The following is a 24607-nucleotide window of genomic DNA, read 5'->3' as shown; positions in this document are numbered from 1 at the left end:
CCCAGCACTGCCTCACATACACAAGCTTCAACAGTGCTGGGGCGAGGGGGTGGGTGGGGGCACCTAGAGCAGGCCAGACAGGGCCCCCTTGGAGGACAGTCCCATGCTTCATGCAACAGTGTGATATAGCAGCAATGAGACCAACAAGAAAAAGAAAACGCATCCCTCTGCCTTTGACAGGATGCTACTTGCAGACTGCTTTTCAGGCCTTAGATTTCAAAAGCTGAGAAAGAATGGTTTTCAAGTGTCAACTGAAGAAGGAGAAGGAGGAGGAGGACGACGACAACAACGATGACGGCAACAACAAGAACAACAACAACAAGCAGCAGCAACAGCAGCAGGAGATGAAAATGACCCTGTGAAATTAAGCTATGCCAAAGCGGTGTCTCGGAGTTCCAGAAGAGCAAGAAAAATCACATTTTTTTTCTAAGAAGGGAGTTTGGCATGTGGTAAATAGAATCACATTAATTAGTTTAAATGAATTTTTAATGCCACTCACGGAGAACACAAGTGGAAGCTTTATCAACCTAGCGTGTATGATTTCTAGGATGTCCGTCTGCCTGTGAAGTAAGTGTGTTTCCAGTTTACAATGTGCCTGACGCTCAGTTAATGAACTGCATTTGCTTGCTGTCTGAAGTGAACATTCACAGAAACTCAAGGTGAATCAAGAGGTTTCTTGCATTTCGGCTTGCCCACTTTGAGATACTCCTGGTCTGATCTAAGCAAATGCTTGAAACCTTTAGTCTAAGAATCTGCACGAGAATGAATTAGACAGTGTCAGATGTCGCCGTAAACTGTTCTAAGTTTTAGCAAGATTCCTCTTGCTTAAGGATGTGTGGGGTTTGCTTAGGAAAGTCAATCGAGCAGGTTTTTATTTTTTGAAAACCATGACCTGATATGGAACGGGGCCCACTGACTTGAAAACTTACAGACAAATAAAGTCTTCTCACAGAGATGGATCATAAACCATGAGAGTCTATCTTCGAGGAGACCTAGGAGAGACAATATTCTCTTCCAAAGGATGTTATTTTAAAAAGAGGCAGGCTGACCAAGGGCCACATGAAATTTTAGTAGATTTGGGGGCCTCATTTCTGGCCTCTGCACTCTTATTTCATATCATCTTTACATTCCCCATTCATGAAACTTAAGGTTTCAAAGAGTTCCTAAGTTCACATGCCTCCCAAACCTTCAACCCTGAACTTTCTTAAAATCCTGAATAAAAACTCCTTCCTTCCTGCTGTTCCCCCTCCTGGCTCCGCCATCTTCTAAGTAGAGGCTTCCCCGACCCTCCTGGTGGGTCCTGTCCAGCGCTGTAACACCACTGGATAGTTACAACCACCAACTCTTGGATGCTCACCAGACCATGGCAATGTTAAGTCCTTAGCACCCTGGGCAATCACAGGAGTGGCCCTGTGTTCCTGTCCCCTTACTTATTGACAAATGGAGGCTTGTAAGTAGGCTAACTTGCCTGGTAACTAGCAAGCAGCTCAACTGGGTGTGAATCCGGGGTGTGTGGTCTGACAGGAAGTGGAAGTCCTTATGCTCTAACCTCCTGGCCTCTACAGAGTCAGGAATTCTGTCCTGACTTTAGATTTTTTTTTGTTTTGCTTTTTTTTTGTCCCCCCCCCCCCCCCACACACACACACCTGATCAGGCTGCGTAGATCAAGCGGTGTCTGTCTCTCAAATCGGTTTTCTTTTTTTACGGTTGCCTATTTATTGTTCGAGTGCCTTTCTTATGGCTCTAAATCAGCATGGTGGGTAACAGGTGGAAGGTTTCTAATCTTTCATATTTTCTTCCAGCTGAAGGCAGACAAGACTTAAAGTCTCTTTGTTAACATTTAAACCCACCAGAGAAATTCGGCAGGACTTGGAGTTAACTCCAGAAGGAAGGACAGATAGGAGGATTTAAAAACAAAACAAAACAAAAAAACCCTCTTTCCTCCTACTCTATGTAACCCAGTTTGGAAAGGAAAAGGCAGTCTGTCCGTGCAGCAAGGGGGCCCTGCCTACAAGGGCTGGGCTAGGATTCCCTGACCAGGCAGCTGTATGGGAGCACCCCTTCGAGGGAGGGAAGCCAACCTCCACTAGGTCTCCAGCCCCCACTTCCAGCCCTGTGAGCTCAGCCCAGACAGCTACAAACCCTCAAGTCATACCGTGATATATATGGAGGGCAGAGGGTCAGTTCTCCTCACCTTTCAGGTGCCATGAAAATCTCTAGATCCAAGGAAACACTCTGCCAGTGTAAGCAAGGCACCTAAAACCAATCTAGAGGGCATTCCTTCAGCTGCCTTCCTGGGGACTGTACTCTAGCTCGGTGGCTACGGGGAGTAACTGTCTCTTTGACCTTGGACAGGGAGAATCAGATTGATGGGTGAAGCCTCGGTAAGGAACCAAACATCTTCCTTAGAAGTGTGCCTCTCTACCCTAGCTAGGACATCTGGGACTGAAACCAATCTGTCAAAAACAAACAACAAAGGCCACCTGGGTTTGGAGAGGGAAGCTTAGGCATTGGAGGTGCTGGACCTCCAGTGTTTAGTACCCTGGAGCAGATAGAGCAGGAGATCAGAGACAGGGGGTTGGTGTTAGCGTATACTCACAAGATTAACTCCTCTGACTCCTATGCAAATACCTAGGGAGGGAAAGGCACACAGGGTTATTTTAAGCCCTTATCTTAAGTTCTAAATTGCCAAAACCAAACAAACAAAAACGGAAAGGAAGCCTACTTGGAAGAGGCAAGATGTAGGCCAGAGCAGTTGCAGGCCAAGATCTAGGAAACCGTGTTTCCTAACCTAGGTAGGCCTCCCAGTCAACAAGCTGGGACAGGGGGCGGCCAGCTGATTTCCCTAAAATGAAAATGATGAGACCTGAGGTACTTCGGCTGTGGCTGCACGTCTGAGACCTATAGAACAGGTTTATGGAACAGTGACCGTTCACAGAGCAGAGTTGGCTAAGACAGTCCTGGTGGGTAGCCACCTACCTTCCCATCTGTGGTACAGAAAACCTTGGGGGGAAACAATGGGAAAAATGCTAAAGAAAGGACCAGGCCACTATTTTGGTCCAGAAAGAACTTTCCCATGGCTTCCTTGAAACATCAACCAGCCTGGCGAACTAGAAGCCAGGCGTCAGGACTATGGAAGGGCCATTGCCACATGCTGGTGCCTGAGGTTCACACTGGTCTCTGTTCTTAGCCTGGCTCCCCTTCCTTCTAAATCACAATGGCCCTGTCAGCGTCACTTTTTCTAACAGGCCAAGGTATCCATCCCTGTCGCCGGCCTGTTTGGAATCCCTCAATAGTCTCGTTAGTTTCTGTCAATTGCAACCAAGAGACCTGCCTAATCAGAACCACTGAAGGTTCTTAGTCTGGAAAGCAGTGTGTTCAGGCTTGTGTCACAGAAAGAGACCACACACAGCAGGCACTGACTACTCCCTTGGATTCATCACTGCTATACATTACAACAGGTAAACAGTAATTGCCAGTGGGGGTAAGGGGGGGTTACCACCTCCACCAACGAAAAACTGCCCATGGAAAACTTAATGGAGCCTTTCTGCAGCTCCTCTGTAACACCATCTACAGAGTTTCTAATCTTCTCTGAATTACAACCAGCAGCTCTCCTGCACACTGGGAACTCAATAGACGGGCCAAATGAGAAGCATTTAAAGAAAACAGCAGAAAATGACAGGGATTTTAATGTGGCTCCAATTTACATGGTGATTGTGTGTGTGCTTCATGAATCACTTTTAATTCCTGCTACTGAGACAAAAGGAGAGAATTTTACCTTGGTAAGTGCTACATAATGGGCCAATTATGTTATTCTTTCAATATAGTATGTTTGTTATGATGCAAACACCCATCATTTCCAGTATTGTTTTAAATACTGGTAGGGAAAAGAGCTACGTTGGCTAATTTTAATAATTTTCAATATTCTTCTCCCTTTTGCTTTAAACCAATAATGGAGAAGGGAAATAGTCTTAAAGATTTATTTATTTATAATGTGTATGAAGGTTTGCCTGAAATGTATATAAATGTACCATATGTGAGCCTAGTACCCACAGAGGTTAGAAGACAGCGTCAGATGTACTGGTCATTGTAAGCTGCCATATGGGTGCTGGGAACTGAGCCCTGATCCTCTGGGTTGAACAGTAAACATTCATTACTGCTGAGTACATCTTACCAGCCCCAGCAAGTAATTTTTTTTCCAATTTTTTATTAGGCATTTTCTTCATTTACATTTCAATGTAATATGGTACTGTTTTCTTTAAATGCTATCCCGAAAGTCCCCCATACCCTTCTCCTCCTGACCCCCCGCTCTCCTACCCACCCACTCCCACTTCTTGGCCCTGGTGTTCCCCTGTACTGGGGCATATAAAGTTTGCAAGACCAAGGGGCCTCTCTTCCCAATGATAGCTGACTAGGCCATCTTCTGCTACATATGCAGCTAGAGACACGAGCTCTGGGGGTTACTGGTTAGTTCATATTGTTGTTCCACCTATAGGGTTGCAGACCCCTTTAGCTCTTTGGGTACTTTCTCTAGCTCCTCCACTGGTGGCCCTGTGTTCCACCCAATAGCTGACTGTGAGCATCCACATCTGTGTTTGCCAGGCACTGGCATAACCTCACAAGAGACAGCTATATCAGGGTCCTTTCAGCAAAATCTTGTGGGCGTATGCAATGGTGTATGCATTTGGAGCCCAGCAAGTAATTTTAATGATATTCTTTAGATAGTGTTTTTAATGCAGTATCATATTTAGTGACTGAAAACAATTACAAACGGGCTTGGAAAAAATTGGTCTTTCACATGTCACCAGGCCACTCAAAGAACACCGTGCATGTTATGACAACTCCTTCTTCTGTGTAAGAGGTGGATGGCTTTAGTGTGGGCTTCAACTCAGAAAAACAAGGACAGACGCAAGACTGACCAGGGAGAGCTGAGTGGGTAGGCGACTGACAGCTTAGTGAAGGCATGTTTACTGTGCAGAGGACAGAGGAGATCCAGATGACATTGAAGACAGAGGTCACATCAGGAGTGACAGCAACCTTAGAGGGATATGTAATTAAAAAAGCCAGAAGAGGCACCGCTGGGGAACTGAAATGCTATGTGTGGGTAGGTAAGGAACACATGAGCTCAGGAATGTCTCTGTCACATGTCACCCTGTCACATCCCAGCCAGGGGTCAGTCCTGAAGTGTTCTCAGGTTCAGACAGGCAATAAGCAGCACACTGAAGAACAGTTATGGGATCAGATCCCATGCCTCCTGCATTCTGCCTAGCCCCCCTCCTCCCAGGCTTCCTGGGCTGGGAAACAGTGACAATGATCTACCTAGTTAGAGTGCAAGCCCCTTGGCAGAGAGTTGATGTGAGAATAATTCAGCAATTGGGTGTGATTTAGGGTCCTATGAAATCAAAGTGGCTGCACAGGATAAAATTCTTCCTCAGTTTCCACTTGGGGGTAGATAGGCAGCAATGCCAGTGAGAGGAGGGGGGGAGGTTTTATTCTGTATTATCAGCATATCATAGAATTAAATCATCTCAACTGCAGCTTTATCTGTCTCAAGTGATAATTTCAGTCAAGGGAAAGTCTACAGAACTCTTAATTAAAAGCCTGGTCATCTTCTTAGGGAAAATATCTACACATGACACTCACTAAGAATCTTTTAGAAAGGAACGATATCAGAGGTTGGCCCCAAAAGGGACATTGCCCTATGCTTTTAAATGCCTCCTCTAGAGGGGCTGATGGAGGCTCGCAAACTTATGAAGGCAAAAAAAAAAAAAAAAAGTGTTTGATAATACGCCATAAAGGAACAGCAACAGCATTGATCAGGTTCAATAGACCAATCAGGTTTTCCTAAAATGTAGCATTTGCAGTGGAAGCCTGGTTAAGTAGTTACATTCATAGGATGTACAGAGAGCCATCAATCCCCATTCATCCAGCCACATTTACTGAGCCAAGAACTTTGCTGGGCTTGAAGATATAAAAATGAATAGGACACAGCTGCTTTACCTCTAGCTAAAAGAATACACCTAAACAAAGAGCTCTGGGGGACGTGTTAAGTGCTGTGGTTGAGGTATGCACAAAGGGCTGGGGCCAAAGGAGGGAGCCATAAATTCTTTCTGGGAAATCAAGCATCAGGCCAGTGAGGGAAGAGAGCTAAGAAAGGGTGGGGTATTTCCTTGCCATAAACCAGAGCTCCTACTTTACCATGTTCTGAAAAGGAAGGTAGTTAATTTTAAGATTTACAAACTATTGTTACTCCAGGAGCTATCTCCGTCCACTGTCTGTCGCATTTGTTTCCGACACACTCTGCGGACATTCTCAGCAGTTCTGGGACTAGAAAAAAAAAAAAAACTCCATGATGTGTAATCATTGTATCCCTGCAATAATCACAAGACAGAATGGGTCCCCGCCATGAACTTAGATCTCAAGTTCAAAGATGTTTTGAAACAAACAAATGAAAAACAAACTTTGAAGGAGCCAGCCATGCCATTAATGCTTCTTCTTGGTGGAAAGAAAGGAGGGGATCACCTGATTATATCATGGTTCGCATTTGTCTTTCTGTCTGGGTTTTAAAAAGAGAAGGGCACGTTGAATGGCCGGCTACTTGCCGTCATTCATTATGCATACCATATTCCTACTTATAGCATAGTTGGGACAAAACCCCCATTGTTCATTACACACTAGCCCCAAACTTGAGTCATTCTAATGTAAGCATGAGAAACTCCCGGCTCCTTTGGGGTGAATTTCCAAATTCCTCTGTGTTAAATTGAGGTCTAATTTTTCCTGTGCCTGGTTTTCACAAGAAGGTCCATTCCACCCCATGCGCTCCCTTTCAGCTGTCAATAAACAGAGGCAGTGAATTCCCCACAGCTTTACAAAGCTAGTTAGGCAGACCCATTCACTCCTTCAGGAAAACAGCGCATTGATTTCAGCCAGTTCCCAGGGTGCAGCAGGAACAAAGAGATCAAAGGCCCACCTCTCTCTCCCTCTAAAGCTTTCATTAAGGCCCAGCCCAGACAAACTGCGACAGGTCTCCTTGAGACCAGGAGAGGGCCGGGCAGACCACCTCATGGTTCAATTCAAATTCATCTGTTTCCTACATTCCAGTGACAGTCCAGAATGCTAACCGTGACAAAACGATACAATCGGCTGGCATAATATACTGCTCACTAGTTCATCCAAGGTCAGGGGGAGAAGAGAGGCCTGGAGGAAAGTCCTAGGTTTCTAGATCCTGCTGGGCCTCAATGGCTCCCTGACATTCCATAAATAAACTTCTTCTCTCTCGCTCTCCCTTTCTCCTTCCATGGTATCTTTACGAATGGTGATCCACTTAACCGTCTGAAATTTCTTTTCTCCACTGAACCCAAACTCTCTGGAAAGTTTCTTCCCAACCTAACAGTTGTATAGGTGTGGTGGAAGGTCCCCCGACCAGCCCCTTATCAATCCACTCCTGTGTTCCAGCAAAGCCCCTACACTGTACAAGTTCCTGGTTACTTCAAGTGAAAAGTGTAATTTCTAACTTCTAGACGTTCCCGAAGGCACCGTCCCCAGGGAAGGCCACACAGCTCAGAGAAGAGTATAGTTTGTATAAATTCTGTTTGCTAAACAGAAATAGGAACAGGGGCGAAACAGTTACCTTTTTTTTCCCCTTTAACTTGGGGAATCTAGCTGGGTAGCCAGGTCCTAAATAGTGGTCTCTGTGTGAAGGAGTGTTTGCACGTTTGTGGGAGTGAAGAGGGCTAGCCAGGGGCAGGGCGAACCAACAGAGTCTGAAAGAAAATATGTTTTCCCAAGGGGGGGTTACCTCTATTAAACAAACATAATTAAAAGGGTTTCTAAATTTGCCCTTGAATTCAGAACTGCTCCTTTGAGGCGACCTTCACCAAACCCTGTAATGAAATGTGTTCGTGTCTGTCACTCATCCTGAGTAAACAGGAGAGATGGCTTACCTTTCAAAATTCCTAAACCGAAGAGAAAATAAACAATATTGGAACTAAAGGTATGGAAAACCCACTTCTTGATGCAGAACACACCCTTCCCACATGCCCAGTTCCAAGCTTCAGTACTGTCCTAGGGCTCACCACAGATTTCCTGAGCCCTGAATTCACTGATTCTTGTCTATCTTTAACTACTACAGAGGTACCACAGAGAGTAGTCAACAGCCCTCTGTGAAAGGCTTCCACTTATTTTCAAGGTTAGACAGGAATGAGCTTTAAAAAGGCCAAAGTGGCGATTGTGATAGCACACGCTGGTAATCTCAGCATGGCCCTCAGACGCTCACAGTGTTGGGTCACGAGTTCAAGGCCAACCCTAGGCTCAATAACGAGAGCCTCTCTCAGAAAACTAAAGAAGGAGAAAAAGAGACAAAAGGGGAAGGGAAGAAGATGATAAAGGCAGGGAGGGGAGACAGGTGCCTGTGACAAAGACAAGTGACTGTTTTATCAAGAATGTTAAGCTAAATCTGTCCATTGACGTACTTTAGGTTAAGGGGTTACACTAACATCTCTGTTTTCCTAGTCTTCTGAAATGGAGACAAAAATATCTGTCAGGAATTTCTTTACAAGGTACTGTGAAATTAGCATGCCTCCAAAGCTTGCTCATGACAGGAAGCTGGTCTTATGATCGGCGTCACATAATTGCAGGTCACTCTGACTCAAACAAGGTTCTCTGGAAACTCATTAAGCTCCTCTACATCAAATTATTTTTCAGAAGTACTCATGAAATTTACTACTTTAAGAAAGCCTGTGGCCAGGGTCAAACACACTCATGGGCTCACTTACCAATCTTTCAGAAGCATTTGCAAAGAACTGCGATATTACAACTTGATCCTCCTCTTACAACTGACTGAGGCATTATGAACGTGTTTCTCAGAGAGGAGAAAATGGGCTCTAGCAAGGTGAAGAGACTTGCCAGTGTCATACAGCAGGAGGATGGAAACTCCAAGTGTTCAGTCTTCAGATCTCACACTGCTCCCATTATACACAGACGCTCTGTACCATGGATATAATTATCCACTGAAGTCCTCTTTCCCCAACTACACTGAATAAGCAATCATGTTACTACCCTCAAAATAATCCATCTCCTAGCATTAGGGATCCACTGAAAAAGGACCTTAAAAATACCAATCTATGCTCCAAATAAGGAAAATAGTTTACCCCAGGTCATAAGATATTCCTTTGGGATAAGTGAAGGCAAGATCCTGGGAAAGGGGATTAAAAAAAAAAGGAGGGGAAACAAAAGAAATAAATAAATATGAACTTACGAAGCCGATGGCACGCTGAAGCAATCAAGCAGGAACAACCTGAAAGCAAACAAAGAGTACTCATTGACACAACAGTATTCACACAACAGTTGGGCGTGTGCCTTGGATGACAGTAATCTTGAGACTGTTGGAGATCCGAGGTCACTTTTAAGACAGCCTTGACTTAATTTCCCCCAGCATCAAGATTTTGCAAAACTGTATATTATGTTACAGATAAAATGCTGTTAATACAATCCAGAGTCTTTTTCGATGTCTCCAGTTTTATTGGATGTGTCCATTGACTTGTATACATTTATCACAGGCTCATATCACCACCAAAGTCGAGATATAGAGCGAGTCCACCACCTCAAGCCCCCCCATAACTCCCAATAACTCCCACCATCAAGCTCATGCCTGCTTCAACATTAAACATGAGTCCACCAATTAAGAAAGAAAAGACACCTCTCAGACTTAAGAGACTGCTACCAAGCTGTGCATTAAAGCATGATTAAAGAATTCTCTTTGTATGCATTGGGATAAGTTTTAAAGTCTCTTTCTTCTCATGGCTATTTCAGGATAAACAACTTATTTTAAAACCAAACATGGACATGATCTCTTTTTTTTTTATTAGATATTGTCTTCACTTACATTTCAAATGCTATCCCAAAAGCCCCCTATACCCTCCCCCCACCCTGCTCCCCTACCCACTCACTCCCACTTCTTGGCCATGGCATTCCCAGGTACTAAGGCATATAAAGTTTGCAATACCAAGGGGCCTCTTCCCAATGATGGCCGAATAGGCTATCTTCTGCTACATAGGACATGATCTCTTAATTTGCATTCCATATTTTCAACGTAGCTCTAACAAGAAACTTTTAGATATTTACCATAGGATCAAGTAGGTCTTTTCCATATTACTTTAATTAGTATACATATACCACTGAGTGGCCCAAGAGGAAACTAAGACACTGGGAGGGTGAATAAGTTATATACAATTATACTAGCAGTATTTGGGATCAGACAATTGGCGTCCAGGCGCAAATGTCCCTCAAGATAATCAATATTAATGACATCAAAATATGTTGTGCTATCACCACAAAGCCCCCAATTATTGCTAGATTTCACCTTAATATAGAGAAACTGAATAGGAAAAATGTCCCCGAACAATGATACGAGTGTTTTGTTCTATTCTGTCTTGTTTTGTTTTTGTGAGACAAACTCACGTTCTATAACCCAAAGTGGCCTGGAATCCTCAATTATGTTCAGTCTCTCAAGTATATGCAGCACATTAACCAGACTGGAACGGTAATTTACAAAATGAAAATTGTTCTGTATTCAAACATGAAATGATGGAAAATGGTCAAAACAAAAAACCAGAGGATGGAGCACACAACAAAAAGACCCCTAATTAGAACAACAAACCAATCACATAGCCACGCTGACCCTTGAAAAATGCTCATTCATCTAGCAAAAGAGAAGATGAGAAGTGAAATTTTCAGTCACAGACAAAAAGCTTCAAAATTAGGCTCTTTAGCCAATAGATACATCTAACAGCCTAAAGGTAATATCCAAATAATGATAATAATTTAGTAGGATACTTATCAGGACAAAATTTCTGTAGGTTTTATTATCTTAATGATACAGCATTATTACTGAAGAATAGCAGCTATTTTCTCTTGCAAAACAAAGCAACATATTTATGTATAACTGTGGCAGGTCGGCCAACTCAAGAATACTTGAGAGGCATGTAGCCAGTAAGCCACTAATATCCTGTTCCAGATACTCAGGGTATGCTTTGTTTACAGATGTTCCCTTAATGGTCTAGGGTCAGGAGGTGGCCGAGGGAGGCGGCCTCATTATTAGCATAGGTGGCTGTGCATATAAGTTATACATAAAAGCAAGGGGGTGGAGTGAGTTTCACTTCCATAGGAAGTTGCCTATTCTTGTTCCTCATTGTAAGGGATGGCGTCAACTCTACCTTAGCCACATTTTAATCTATCAGTAGTTCTAAAATGCTTATATTTTATTCCATTTCTAGAAGCCATTATTAGTTCATCTATTTTAACTAGACTTTATAGTACCTCTAGGTTACTCATGTGCACTTTCTTCACTGTGGGAACACATATATACACTGAACACTTTCACTCTGCCAACCTGCTCTCACCAAGACTCCAGAGACTGGAGCTTCATAATGCTCCCCCATACTGTGGTCATTCCATACATTTCTTCTCTTCCAGCTGCCATTCCCATCCCTAAAGCTTGGACACATGTCCATCAACACCCTTGCCTCATGGATCACTGAGAAAACAAAAGCTATTGCAGAAGGCATCTTACCTTCCCAACTCTAAATATACAGACTTCCCTCCAGCCACAGGACAACATCTTCCTAGAACCAGAAGCCATTCCCCACCTCTCTGTCTAGATATTTCTCTATGTTTCCAAGTCCTCCCTATCCAGTAAGACACATATCCCCACTATTCAATATACTCTGGTATATCCCAACTTTAAAAGCAAACACACCTTGACCTAATAGCTCCCTACAGCTCTGCTCTACATCTGCCCTTTCTCTGAGAAACTTCTGGAAGGTTGCCACTGCCTTGCTTCCTACTCGCTTCCCAAGTTGGCTCTTCTTCGTAACACCTTATCAGAGGATAATTATTAATGCAATCATTTTAAAAGTCAGGAGGCTGCCGATTAAGAGAGATTATAAGGCTGTGAGTGAAAAATGCCTGTTTGGAGATACTCAGGAGCCCTGGTCCTTCCCAAAGCACTCAGGACATCAGACTAAGGACTTCAAGAACCTACACCTCCTTCCTCTCTTACATCATCCTCCATGCAGAAAACCCACAGACTTACACCTTAGATAATCACTACTCTTCATTATTTTTATTTGAGAGAGGAATTACCCGTATGTCTACATTAGCTATTTGTGTAACTTAATTTTCTTTGACAACCTGAAGAATTGGTGGTTCTATCTCCTTGATAAAATTCAGTCTTGGCTGAAAGGAAATAAAAATCCTTCCCAGCACCACCTTAGTAGAGCAGGCACTTGACCTTGATCACCTGGATTCAGGGACCCTGCGCTTTGTAATAGCTCCTTTCTCTTAGTTGCCCCCATTAGATGGCAATGTGATAAGGGCGCCATTCTGCCTTATATGACCCAGTCCCATTACCTCCAAGAGATAAGAGAATTTAGAGTTGATGTAAATTCATTACAAAGCCTGAAAAACTGTTTTATCTATCACAACGGGGACTATGAGAATTTACATTGTCAAGATAAGAGCCTCAGTTCAGGATCAAAGAATGTAGCTCCCCTGGGGCTCGCTCAAAGCTGACTTAGCATTACAGAGCTTGGCACTGGCCTGTAGGTCACCCCACACCTTACTCCCATTTGTCCAGGCACAAAGAGAACTGTGCTTCCTCAGAACTGCCACAGGGCCTGGGTGAATATGACCTGCCTCTGATCCACTCTTCTTGCTGGACCTTCTCCAGCTACACAATCTCACTGAAGAGAGAAGTCCCGGGATCTATGGGAGATACTAACCACTCTCGACTATATGAATGCCAGGTTCATAAAAGCATGGATTCTGTCTCACAGGCATGGGCTGGGGTGGGGGTGGGGGGTGTTGAGGCAAGGCCATCACTAGTTCAAGGCCAGCTTTCAGTTGATAGAGAATGTCTAGAAGATTGTGAAGAGCATAAGTTCAAGAAAATGAAGACACGTGATAGGGGAAGGATTAAATAAAGACTAAGCTCCTAAAAGAAGCCAGGGAGACCCAGACAGCTTCATTGAAGTCTAAGAGGAACCACAGATATGAGACAGGAAAACTGCGGCATCCATCCGAGGACCATACCGCAAATGGAAAAAAAAAAAGAAAAGAAAAGAAAAAAGAAAAAGAGAAAGAAAGAAAAGAAAAGAAATGAAGGGTATGCTTCTTTGCACACATGACTGCCTGAAAACGCAATATATAAATAAATACCTAAGAAGCCATCCACGTTTGGAAGACTATTGTGCTGCCACAGACAAAGGCCTCTCAGGCTGAAGTGTTAAAATGACCCTTGGGCCCTTGCATTTCCACTTGTAGGAAGTGAGTTAAAAAATGGTTCATCCCCAAGTGAGGTAATTTCTCTAACCCTACCTCCCACCCATGACTAAGAACAGGAAGATGCTCAAAACAATGCCCAGAGGGACTCGGGGCCCAGGAAGACACACTTTGCTTCCTTTGGGGTATCCTGTCTCAAACTTGCTGCACTTTAGCCAATGCACTGTTGAGTCTAAACTTAGGTTTATATAAACAAAACCGCAGGCTAGGTTTGAATCTGCATTACTTTTATAATTGCAAAGAGATATCAGGAGTCCCTAATTTTCCTGTATATCACGGATTTCAAAGCCTAACGCTGAATGGCGTATCACTATGTTCTACAAGGCATCCTCAAGGGCTACAAGCATCGTCCATGGGCTTTTAGGAAGCAGTTCTCTAGACTGCAGCTTGAAATGTCTCTTTAGAGCGCAACAAGGCATTACGCTAAAAGCATGCGAGCAAGGCAGGCATACTTCACAGAAGGCCGGCCAAATGGTCAGCTCTCCGCCTTACACAGCTCTCAGCATCTCAACCAGGAGCCATAATAGTGGTGTTGTAAACAAACAAACAAAAACCCTGACTTTACGCCTGTTAAGATACACAATGGGGAATGAGAGACAGCATTGTAAACACGTAAGCAGCTTGTCTCCATTTCAACATTTTCCACCTGTCGATGGCTCAGGTACAAACAGAACAAGTCCATCACATCTTTTTGTACAACCCCAGCTAAGACTACATCTAGAGACCCCACTGGTCCAGAAGGGTTGGGTCCTATTTCAGAGGTCCCCATGCTTCCTGCTGCTGTGACCCTTTAATGTAGTTCCCAAAGAACCACCCAAGCAGGCCCCAATTCCCTTGTCATCTACTAGGCCCAGGTGATGCTTCTGGTGGCTAGGCAGCTGCATGTCACCATTCCAAAGCAAGTGACAAATATTGGGATATTGGCAGAAACCAAACACAAAAAGTTAAATAAAAAAAAAAAAAAAAAAGATAGCTCAAATATTTGTTGAAAGTCAGCAAGACAAAGATAGAAAAACCCAGAAAGTAGGGGAAACTGGGCTAAAGGTGGTGTGTGCGGTAGAGTACCTGCATTTTCAAGGTCTTGGGTTTGAAATCTCAGCTATACAAAAACAAGTAGAAGATTGAAACAATGAAATATGGAGTGAGGTGAGGTTTTTCCCGTTTGTCTGAGCCCAATGAAGAACACTGAAAACTTATCCATTAGGAACAATAAAAATTAGAAGGGAAATCTAAAGAAAGCCTGAACTGGTTAGTCCACACAATCAGCGTGGTCTCAAAGGTCAGAGTCCAAGCAGCACACTGACAAGGAAGAGAGAGGCACCTCTCCATGCCTGCTTTACTGTAAATATTTCTACTCAGCCATTTCATTTATTTAGCCAGGTATTTTTAGCACCAAGGCAATACAGCCTGGACAAGCAAAAGCTTTCAAATCGGTCAAACCAGTCTTGCAACTTACTAACTATAAGGTGTTGGGCAAGTTTCTTGCTCTCTTTGCTGAGTTTCTTCCCAATTGGAAACAGAATTAATTCTACTTACCTTGCAAAACCAAGCCCAATTATCATGGGTATTTAATAGTGGGAGCCATTTGGCAATCGTGTCTTATACGGTAAGTACCATGCAGGGCGTTTGGACAGAATCTCTAAGAACCTGACCAGCTGGAACTGACATTTAGATTTAAAAGAAAAAAGGATGATGAAACCTAACAATTTAAGCATGGATCACAAATAATAGGGTTCTGATCTAGCGAGAAGGATTATTACATAGCCTCAGAACAGGACCTAGAAAGTTTGGGTTGCAAATTAGTGGGGGTGAATATACTAAACATAGGGGAAATGGCAAAGGGAAGAACACATCCATTAGCCCAGTAGAATCCTCTGGAATTGGTGTGAGGTGGCGACCACCTGACCTGAGGGACTCAGTCTAAGAAGCAGCAGATACAGAGAGACCAGCAAAGACAGCTGGGGGTGAACAAGGAGGGACCACGGCCAGGCCAGGAACAAAGAACCTCTTTTCACAAGGACTGGGATTCAAGAATGTCATAGCAAGTGGTCATTCCTCATGATGTGAAGGGCAGGAAACTGTACAGCAAGGGAAATTATACAGGACAACCAGGGCCTAAAGCTGTGGGGCTGATGAGAATGAAAAAACTAGGAGGTGGTTACAAAGCTAAATTTTATCAATTAACTAGATTAGTGAGTCTTCCTAAATTGGTACAGGTATGCTCATCTTCCAGTCATCACTATAATACTGACTGACCTCTAAGTCCTCACGGACATGGATGTATTCAAACAAGCAAAATACATTGTCTGGCATGAAGGTGCTCAAAATATTGTTGGTGAATGAATATATGGTAGAAATTCTAAACACAAAATTAAGAAATCTCAATGTATGGCTAATGTAATACAAGCTAAACTCATTTTCCCTTTCTGTAGTGGGGATTTGCCACAAAACAGGCAAGTGTTGAATTTGTGCATGCAAAAGCTAGCTATATTTCTATCTTATCAAAGACTCAGATAAAAATCACTCTAGAAAGTCTGGAAGGTTGCCCTGTCAGTTGCTAAGGTCTTGTGCAATACTCTTTTAGGAATCTATCATTCATTGTGTTCTTTGCTGTAGTCAAAGAACAATTGCTTTATGATTCATAAGTATCACACTAGAAAGTATATTAAATTCCAATCATAGATACATGCCCAAAGTTTAATTAACATGAGCTGATTTGATGACTAAGCAATAATTAGAACAAAGTAATCTATTAGATTCTAAAAAAGTCAAAGGAGAAAATAGATTGAATGTGACCTAGAGAAGAGGAACTGTCATAACCCTCACCAGTATTCTCACCAACTTCACAGGAGAGAGTCCCACTTTCCGTATTTTATGGATGGGAAAATTAAGAAGCTGAGAAGCTAAGCAATTGCTCAAGATTTTACTGTGCCACAAAGGGATGGAGCTAGGAAAGCCACTGGGCTCTGCAATTTAGTAGATTAGAGAGTGGGCTTTATAACATCAGTATCGTTCGTGAGTCCGCAGCACTGAGCACCAGTGAGGCACAGCACTTCCATTTAATTCAGACACAAGATAAGAACATCCACAGCCACTATGGCTAAGGCTTGCTGCCCTAGCCAGTGAAAAAACACAAAGGAACAGAACAGCACATGACCATTAGGAAAAATAACGAGTAAGTGCCATTTCTGAGAATGTATAGGACTATTTACAGTGGAGGAACTGGCTACTTTTAGAAACACGGAAACAAAGGGAAATATACATTGTGAGATTATAAGGATCCAGAGGGTACCTAACAAAGTGTGCATGTGTCCTCTTTAAAGGACCAGTCAGGGACATTTTTAAAAAGTCAGGCGGGGTGAATGGAATGACTAGTAAGTTACAGATACATCCATTCTTTTAAAATTAGCCTATAAGTTCAAAACTATCTCTATTTTTAAAAAACCCCAAGAGGGTCCTTCATGGAGAACTGGCACTAAAATTCTTGTAGAATTTATATAAAATTCATCACCTTATCACACCAAAAAAAGCAAGTATGATGACATCAGTATGTAGAGAAGGCACTGGACAAGTTTGAGGTTGGGTACACATTTACAGAATCACCACGGAGCTGGCTTAGAAACAGTGAGAGATCAGCCAAAAGGGGAACCCCTAGATACTGGCTTCTAATCCCTGTGCTCAAGGAAACAGAACCAGAACCTGAAACACAGTCAGTTCTAAGGTGACAGAGGGACATATGCATGAGTTCACAGCATTGTCAAAGTACCTCCAAAGAGTTCCTTCAAAATGTTAACTACTTTGGTGGCTTTAACATATATCTGTAAATTATTTTAAATTCTTCTCATCTCTTGAATTTGGACTCTCTTCTAACAACGAGAATGGATAGCAGGGATGTGGTATAATAATGAAAAACATAACTGAAACCATGGTTTCTGCCTAACCAAACAACTACACGGTTTGGTAAACATCACTAGTTGATGTGGATACTGTGTGGCCCCAGAGAAGATACAAATTGGGAGGGTAAATACCTTGTGATATTTGACACCCAAATCTAGGCCATTTACATAATTGTGAAAGTACACAAATCTAAATTAAAAGGTAGTCATAACAGTAGGAAAATTACAGTTAAGAAGTGACAGAAGAATAATTTTATGGTATGTAAGTAGAGGACGTACACTACATGAATTATATTAAAGGGTTGCAGCATTAGGAATGCCAATGTTAATTTACTTTTGTAAATGTATAGTAGATCTATAAGACATTAACACAGGAAAGTGGGTGGAGAGTATATAGGAATACTCTACTATCTTGGCAAATCTAAAAATTTTATAATATTATATATAATTCTATAATTTTTAATTTAATGTTTAAATTTACTTTTCCAATCTGTTTGCTTTTTCTTGCCTTACTGTATGGGCAAGAACCTCCAAAACTCATTTAACAGATATTTTAAGGCTAGACACCTTTATAAAATTATTTTTCTCTTTACATGTAGAATAATTATGCATTTAGGAAATCCTTCCAAAAATATAGGCTACTCAAATAATGAGTGATTTGGCAAGACAATGAGACTTAATAGTGTGTAAGTCCTCTACATAGTAACCTACAAATAACAATAAGAAGACAATAATAACAATAATAATCAAAGAATTTATGAAACGGATATGCAGTCTATATTCATTATTATGTCAATGAACAATTTCCAAAAATTATTTGGTAAATCCAGTGCAATAATCATAAATAAAACTGTGAAAGACTCTTAAAATGGACATCCACAAGCTCACTCTAAAGTTTATACGCAAATGCAAAGAATTTCATTGAAAGTTATGAAAAAAATCCAAGGGTGGAAAGACAGACCAGTGGGTAAAGTGCTTGCTTACAGCCATGAGGACTTTAGAACCCCAGTACCCACATTAAAAAGTGAGGCCTGTCACCTTAGTACTGTGGAAGGAGAGACAGGCCAATGGGCAGGGCTTGCTGGCAGTCAGTCCAGCAAACGGTGAGTTCCAGGTTCACTGATCCTGTCTCAAATACCAAGATGGAGACATATGCTGACCTCTGGCCTTCATATTTGCCCACATAAGGAAGTGTACCTGCATATAACACACACACACACACACACACACACACACACACACACGGGGAGGGGAAATTAGAGAAGCCACAAGACCTTGCCAAGGGCTTTAGGTCTAGAAAAGTAGCCTAGTGGTGGAATGAATGCTTGTCAAATAAGCACAAGGCTCCCTTTTTAATGCCTAGTGCAAGAAAACAAAAACAAAAACAACTCACTGTAAACCACGTTAAGATCGCCTGATACTAACTTGAGAATTGAAAAGCAATCTAAGTGGAAGAGAACAAGTTCAGAAATAGACCCAATTGCATGATCTTTCGTTTTTCTACAAAGATTCTGTCATCATTCAATAAAAAATGGATTATTTGCAATTAATTTAGATAGTAGTGACTTGCCCACATGGAAAAAATCATCTTGATCCTGACCTAACACATACAGGAGGATCAAATAGCAATGATCACAAGTCCACTGTGAGGACTAAAAAAAAAAAAGAAATTCAGACCTTCTCATAGAGGCCACAGACAAATGAGATTGTAAAATCATATATGGGCAAGACTCATAGAAACACTATTACCCTGCTCCCCACCCACAAAACACCCTGATAAACTGGACTTCATAGAAGTAATACTGCTTATCAATTTAGGCACCACTAAAATTAGGCTGTGTATGTAACTCGGTAACAAAACAATTTCCTAGCCCGTACCAGGCCCTAAACTCAAGCTTTAACTTACATGTGGGCACACACACACACACACACACACGCACACGTACACAAACACAAACACATACAGGCACACACATACACAAACACACACAGACACACACAGATGGGAATATGAGAGCATGTGAGGCAAATGACAAACTAAATTCCAGAGGCAAAAAAATATTTATTGACAGGCCAGATGGCACACACCTTTAATCTTAGCACTCTGGAGGCAGAGGCAGGTGGACCTCCGTGAGTTCAAAGCCAGCTAATTTAATTTACATGGGGAGTTGGCAGCATCCCAGATCTACACAGGGAAACCTTGTCTCAAAAAATAACAATTTGTAAGCAGGTACCCGGTGAGTCGCCCTTCCAGACTGTATTAGGAATTAAAATGAACAAAATTTTTAAATTGGCAAGATATGTAAGCAGGCACTTCTTCACAGAGAATCTGTGATGTCCCAGCCCCCAGAGGCAGGGGTGGGAGTTTAAAGTTGGCCTGGAATACATACTAAGTTCTAGGCCAGCAAGCACTACCCAGTATGACCTGTCCTTCCCCCCCCCCCAAAAAAAAGTAAATGCCACTCATTATAAATATGACAATGCAACAAACCTACAGAAATAAATTCAACTTCTTGGGCTGTGCAGATTGTATGTCCCTTAGCATTTGATATTTTTAAAAATTGTAATATGCATAAGATATTTTGGAGTGGGACCTAAGTGTGCATATAAAATGCACTTTATTTGTTTGTTTATTTACTTCCTTATTTGTAGGGCTGGGTATTGAACCCTGAGCCTCAGGGGTGCTATGTAAGAATGTACTGAGTTGTATAGCCCCCTCAGCTAGGGGTCATATATGCTTGATGTATATCATATCTATATACTATTCTTATTTACTTGCATTTGACTGAAACTTACCATTTAAGCCCAGGTGTGGGATTTTCCACTTGTGGAATATTGGTACCCAAAAGCTTCAAAGATTCAAAAAGACTAGGCTTTAAGATTAGGGACATTCAATCTGTAACTAAGAGACATATCTCCACCAATGAGTTCCAAAAACATCAGGGGATGGAGATATACCTCGGCAGTTAAGAGCAAACAGTGCTCTTTTTCACAGCCTACCCCGCCCAGTTCCCAGTACCTACTGGTCCTTCAGCTCCAGGGCGATCCCAGCATCTCCAGCTTCCGCAGGTACCTGCACTTACCTTTGTGGAACGCGGCAAATATATACACACATTTGCATAATTGAAAGAAAGTAAATTCATTTTTTTAAAACAAAGAAAAAGCATTATAGCAATTTAACTTGTAACAGTCCAATATGGAAAACAAGTCAAATGTTCATAAAAAAAAAATGTAAAATGGATAAAGTGTTTGCAATGTATACTGGAGCAAATGAACTTCCCCCTAGCAGCCAGAAAGTAAATACCTTAGGCTTTGTGGGTCTGATGGTTCCATAGAGAAACGGGCTTTGGCACTGTTCCAATAAAGGTTGCTGTATGAAAATATGGAATGGGCTAGAATTGGCTAATAAGCCACAGTTTGCCAGTCCCGTGTATAAAGGGAAAACAAGCAAAGTTTTGATGAAGTATTAGATGGCTCTCAACAACACAATGTGAACCCAAAAAAGTACATTTTTCAAGTTCATGGTGACTGGAGTCAGGACAGTTGAGTGGGAGGGTGGTCCTCACTGGGAAGGGGCAGGGATGCAAAGGGTTTGTGACCACATCTGGCTAGCCTCACAGGCATTTCCATGAGGACATTGCATCAGGCCACACCCTTTCGTCTTTGCCCTTTCCGCGGTTTGTATTTGGAGCTTGTAGCTCAATTTAGAGAAAGGAGCAAGTTTGATGGCTAGCATGTGGATCCAAAGAAATAACATACAGAATTCAACATGGATAAAAATATAAATGCCAGAATAAAAACGTGTGGGAAATTTTAATGTTTAATTTAACTGTGGCTCCTAGAAAAAAGTGGGAGCTCAGGGGAGAATGAAATCAAGGGTAAAACTTCCCAGGCTTGAAAAAGAAACCTTAGGTAAAAGTCTCAAGCCACACTTACGCACACAATACATATATTACTGTCCCCAGAAAGCCTCTGATTTCGTGTCCTTCATCATGATACAAGCAGCAATTAAGACACTAAAGCCACTCTCAAAAGCAAACAAGATACATGTGCTAATTGCAGTGCAAATCAAGATTCACTAACAAGAGGGGAATTTGCCAAGCCCTCCACGTTGGAACTAGAGTATACCTCTCAAACAGGGAAAGACAAAAAAAATTCCATAATGAAAACATCTTTAATTCTTAAACAGAACCACACAGTACCTATAAAGCAACAGTGTATAAAAAACTGTAATATTTTCAGATGACAAATGGGTACAGAGCCTAGAAGCAAGCCCAAACCAATCCGAGCAGTGCCCATGGCAGAGGGGGTGCACCAAGTCCCTGGCACAGAGTCTTCCCAAGTTAAAAAAAAATAATCAAATCAAATCAAATGTTGTTTATCTTGTACTATCTCCACCACATAAGCAAAGCATACACATCTACCCCCACAAGTACATGCGTTCCTGAACTGCTGGCAAGATACAAACTGGAAACACTTTAAAAATCATTGTGGAATCAATTTCATTAACAGCCAAGTTTTTCATAAAAAAAAAAAAATCAAGACACACATCACAAAGATGAATGTCTGTTTATTATCTGAAAGTTTCTTCAACCATGACCTGTATCCAGAACAATGTTTCCCAAGAGAACTGTCTGCAGTGTTAGAAATGTCCTGGTCTGTAATGTAGAAGCGTGTAACATAATAAAATATAAAGTTATACGTGGAGCACAAGAAATATGGCCTGGAGCCATGGAATAACTGAAGTTGAAATAAACACAGCATGCCAGCGTTTTACAGCCTGGAGTGAGGGGTTACAAAATCCATGTGGTTTGTTACCTCTGCAGTTTTTACATTTTTAATAACAAAATCTCATCTGAGCTTAATGGCTAAATAAAATATGTCCAACCAACACCAAAGTTACTTTTTAAAAGTGTACACTGAATGATTTCAATTTTCTTAAGTTTTTAAAAAATATATTAAAATGTTTAATATATAGGAACCTATGATGGATTTAATGAATAGCAATGTGCCCACCAGAAAAATAATGAAATAAGATGTTAATGCTGTTACGTTACCTAGGTAACTCTCCCTGATCTTTATGACGCAATGGAAAATATGAGATTTCAAGCCTTGTATTTGGGCTTCTTCCCTTTCTTTAATATACTGATGATGGGGTGGGGTAATAGATCTACATGTATCATTGATAGTTATTAATCCTGAAACATGGCTCAGGTCACTGTCCAGTGGTCAGGGGATGAGGCAGTTCCCAGAATCACGGGGATTCTTAGTGTTCACTCACACCTTCTGACCCCTCCTCCTCCTCCAGGGAGGCCACCACGGACTTGACGTTCCTAGCATTCATTTACATTTTTCCCTTTATGACTTTTAATAACTCTGTGGGTCCCTAAACAATAGCCTTGCCTGCCAGGTTCTGAATTTTACATAGGTGAAATCATGCAATATTCAGTAAGGTGTTTTCATTTCTTCCCCTCAACACTGAGAGGAGTCTGTACAGAAACACAAAACTGGCTTATTTGCTCCTATACTGTGCTCCCTTTTATGACTGGTACATAATTTATGTTTCCCAGTCAGGCGGACATGAAGGCGTCGACCAGCTTTGTGGTACTACACAGTAAGGCCTGTTTGCTGTACCTGTTCTCTGGTGCATATGAAAATTTATCTAGGGCAGTGGCTTTTAAACTTTTTTTGACCATAGCTCAGAGTAAGAAATGACATTTTTGAAGAACATTACATACATTTGTGTGTATAGACGGGGGGGGGGGGGGGGCACATAAAACAAAGACCCCTCTGACTTGAGACACAGTCTGACACTTTAAAATTCTCAGTTTGTGGTTTTCAATTTCTTATCACTATCTCCTTAAATGATTTCACAACTTCCAAATACGGGCTTCATGTTTGGAACAATGCGCTGCTCCGTGTAGTTTGAGGAACGGGACAGCGAGGTCGGAAAATGCATCTGTCAAGTGTCGTCAACTCTGATTTTTTTATTTAAATGAACGTGCTCATTTATTAGTATAAATTTTTCCCACTGTATCAGAGCAAAAACCGCAAAACAACACATTTTATCTTTTCATACGTCACTAAAATACTAATCACTTACCACACGCCAAGGAAGCAGGCACAGACTCCAACCCAGACCTATGGATTAAAACGCAGAGAGAAGGGGAAAGAATGGGGGGGGGGGCGCTTCGGGGAGCAGCACCTCGGCGAGGCCCCAGAGAGCTAACAGCCGCTGCCTTGGAGGGCGAGGTTAGCTGAAGATTCCTAGAAGAAGAATCTACTCTGGGACATTTCTATTTTTAATTTTTACTCGATTCCTAAAACACCAAAGTAGCACATTTGTTGCGAGGGGGGATTCCCAACATTTTTGGAGCCTTTTTTTCGGTACAAAGCCAAAACCCTTACTAGCGAGCGACCTTAAAGTTGATGTGGAGACTGGAGAAAAGTACACAAGTTGCGCTCTGAATTCTCCCAGGAATTCTTAGGAGTCCAGCATTTTCAAGTAACTTTAAGAGCACAAGCGACATCGCTCAGTTATTGTTAAAGCATCCGAATAAGTCTATTTTCCCCAAAGGAACACAAATCACCTCTTCCCGACTTTTTAGCCTGTTAGCGATTTCCAAGTGTCGCCAGGTTGTAAAGACCGCCACTTAAGTGCCGCATAGCACACGGGCAGGACACGGGTGAAAGCTAGCGCGGCACGAGTGCCCATTTGGATCGACCCGGAGCCTTTTGCTGCATCTCTGGCTGCAACTGGGGCACCCAGGTTCAGAGTTTATCACCTCGGAGCCCGAAGGGCCCGGGACCCCGTGGTCTGCGCTCAGCGCGGCAACCCATCCCGTCGCGGCACGGCTATGCCACGCAATGGCCCCGGTTGTCACTACTTACCTACCCTAGCCGGACTCAGGCGTCGCCGTCAGATCTCCGATCCCGGATCCGCGATCCGCAGGCAGGCGCAGCCTAAGCAGCCATGACGGCGCCCAGGAGATGCCCGCTTGCTCTCCAGTCCCGATAGCCGCGAGCCCGGTGCCCGCGGCCGCAACTCCCCGAGCGTTCTCCCGCCTGCCAGGCGAGTGAGGTTGGAGAACGCCCCAGCCCCGGCTAAATCAAGGCTCGGGGCGGTCCCAGCCCAAGCTGAGTGACAAATCGCAGATGCCGTGGGCTTTGCCGCGCAACACGCCAGCCAAGGGGATGGCTGCATGGACGAGGCTGCGGGCGGGGCAGCCCGAGAGGAGCTGCTCCCCCCCCCTCCAGTGTCACGTGTGAGGAGGAGGCCCCGTTGGGGCTCCGGGGGTCGGTGGGGGAGGACAGCCACGCAGCCCAGCGGTGACTCATCGGCTGTATGCGCAAAGCCAAGGTCTCCTAGGTGC

At 42.7% G+C, this 24607-nt stretch overlaps 1 protein-coding gene and 1 long non-coding RNA gene across 5 annotated transcripts in view; both read right to left on the bottom strand.

Moving 5' to 3' along the window:
• Plagl1 (pleiomorphic adenoma gene-like 1) overlaps positions 1–24318 on the bottom strand; it is a 40863-nt gene extending 16545 nt beyond the window's left edge. The window contains exons 1-5 of one of the 4 annotated variants that reach the window (NM_001364645.1): positions 24126–24318; positions 23338–23375; positions 9257–9295; positions 2600–2631; positions 930–992 (exon numbers count right to left, since the gene is read on the bottom strand). The gene's annotated coding sequence lies outside the window, so the exon portion shown is untranslated. Of the gene's footprint in view, positions 1–929; positions 993–2194; positions 2217–2599; positions 2632–9256; positions 9296–23337; positions 23376–24125 lie in introns of all 4 variants that reach the window. The other 3 variants (NM_001364643.1, NM_001364644.1, NM_009538.3) reach the window with 3 other exon arrangements.
• On the bottom strand, positions 19250–24305 carry Hymai (hydatidiform mole associated and imprinted transcript). Its single transcript, NR_131912.1, has one exon. It is a non-coding gene; the product is annotated as a hydatidiform mole associated and imprinted transcript (long non-coding RNA).
• Positions 24319–24607: the final 289 nt, after the last annotated feature.

The sequence above is a fragment of the Mus musculus genome, chromosome 10 (genome assembly GCF_000001635.26).
Source record: "Mus musculus strain C57BL/6J chromosome 10, GRCm38.p6 C57BL/6J".
NCBI classification, from domain to species: domain Eukaryota; kingdom Metazoa; phylum Chordata; class Mammalia; order Rodentia; family Muridae; genus Mus; species Mus musculus.
The sequence above is the reverse complement of the archived record's forward strand: the minus strand, read 5'-3'. Positions and strand labels throughout refer to the sequence as shown.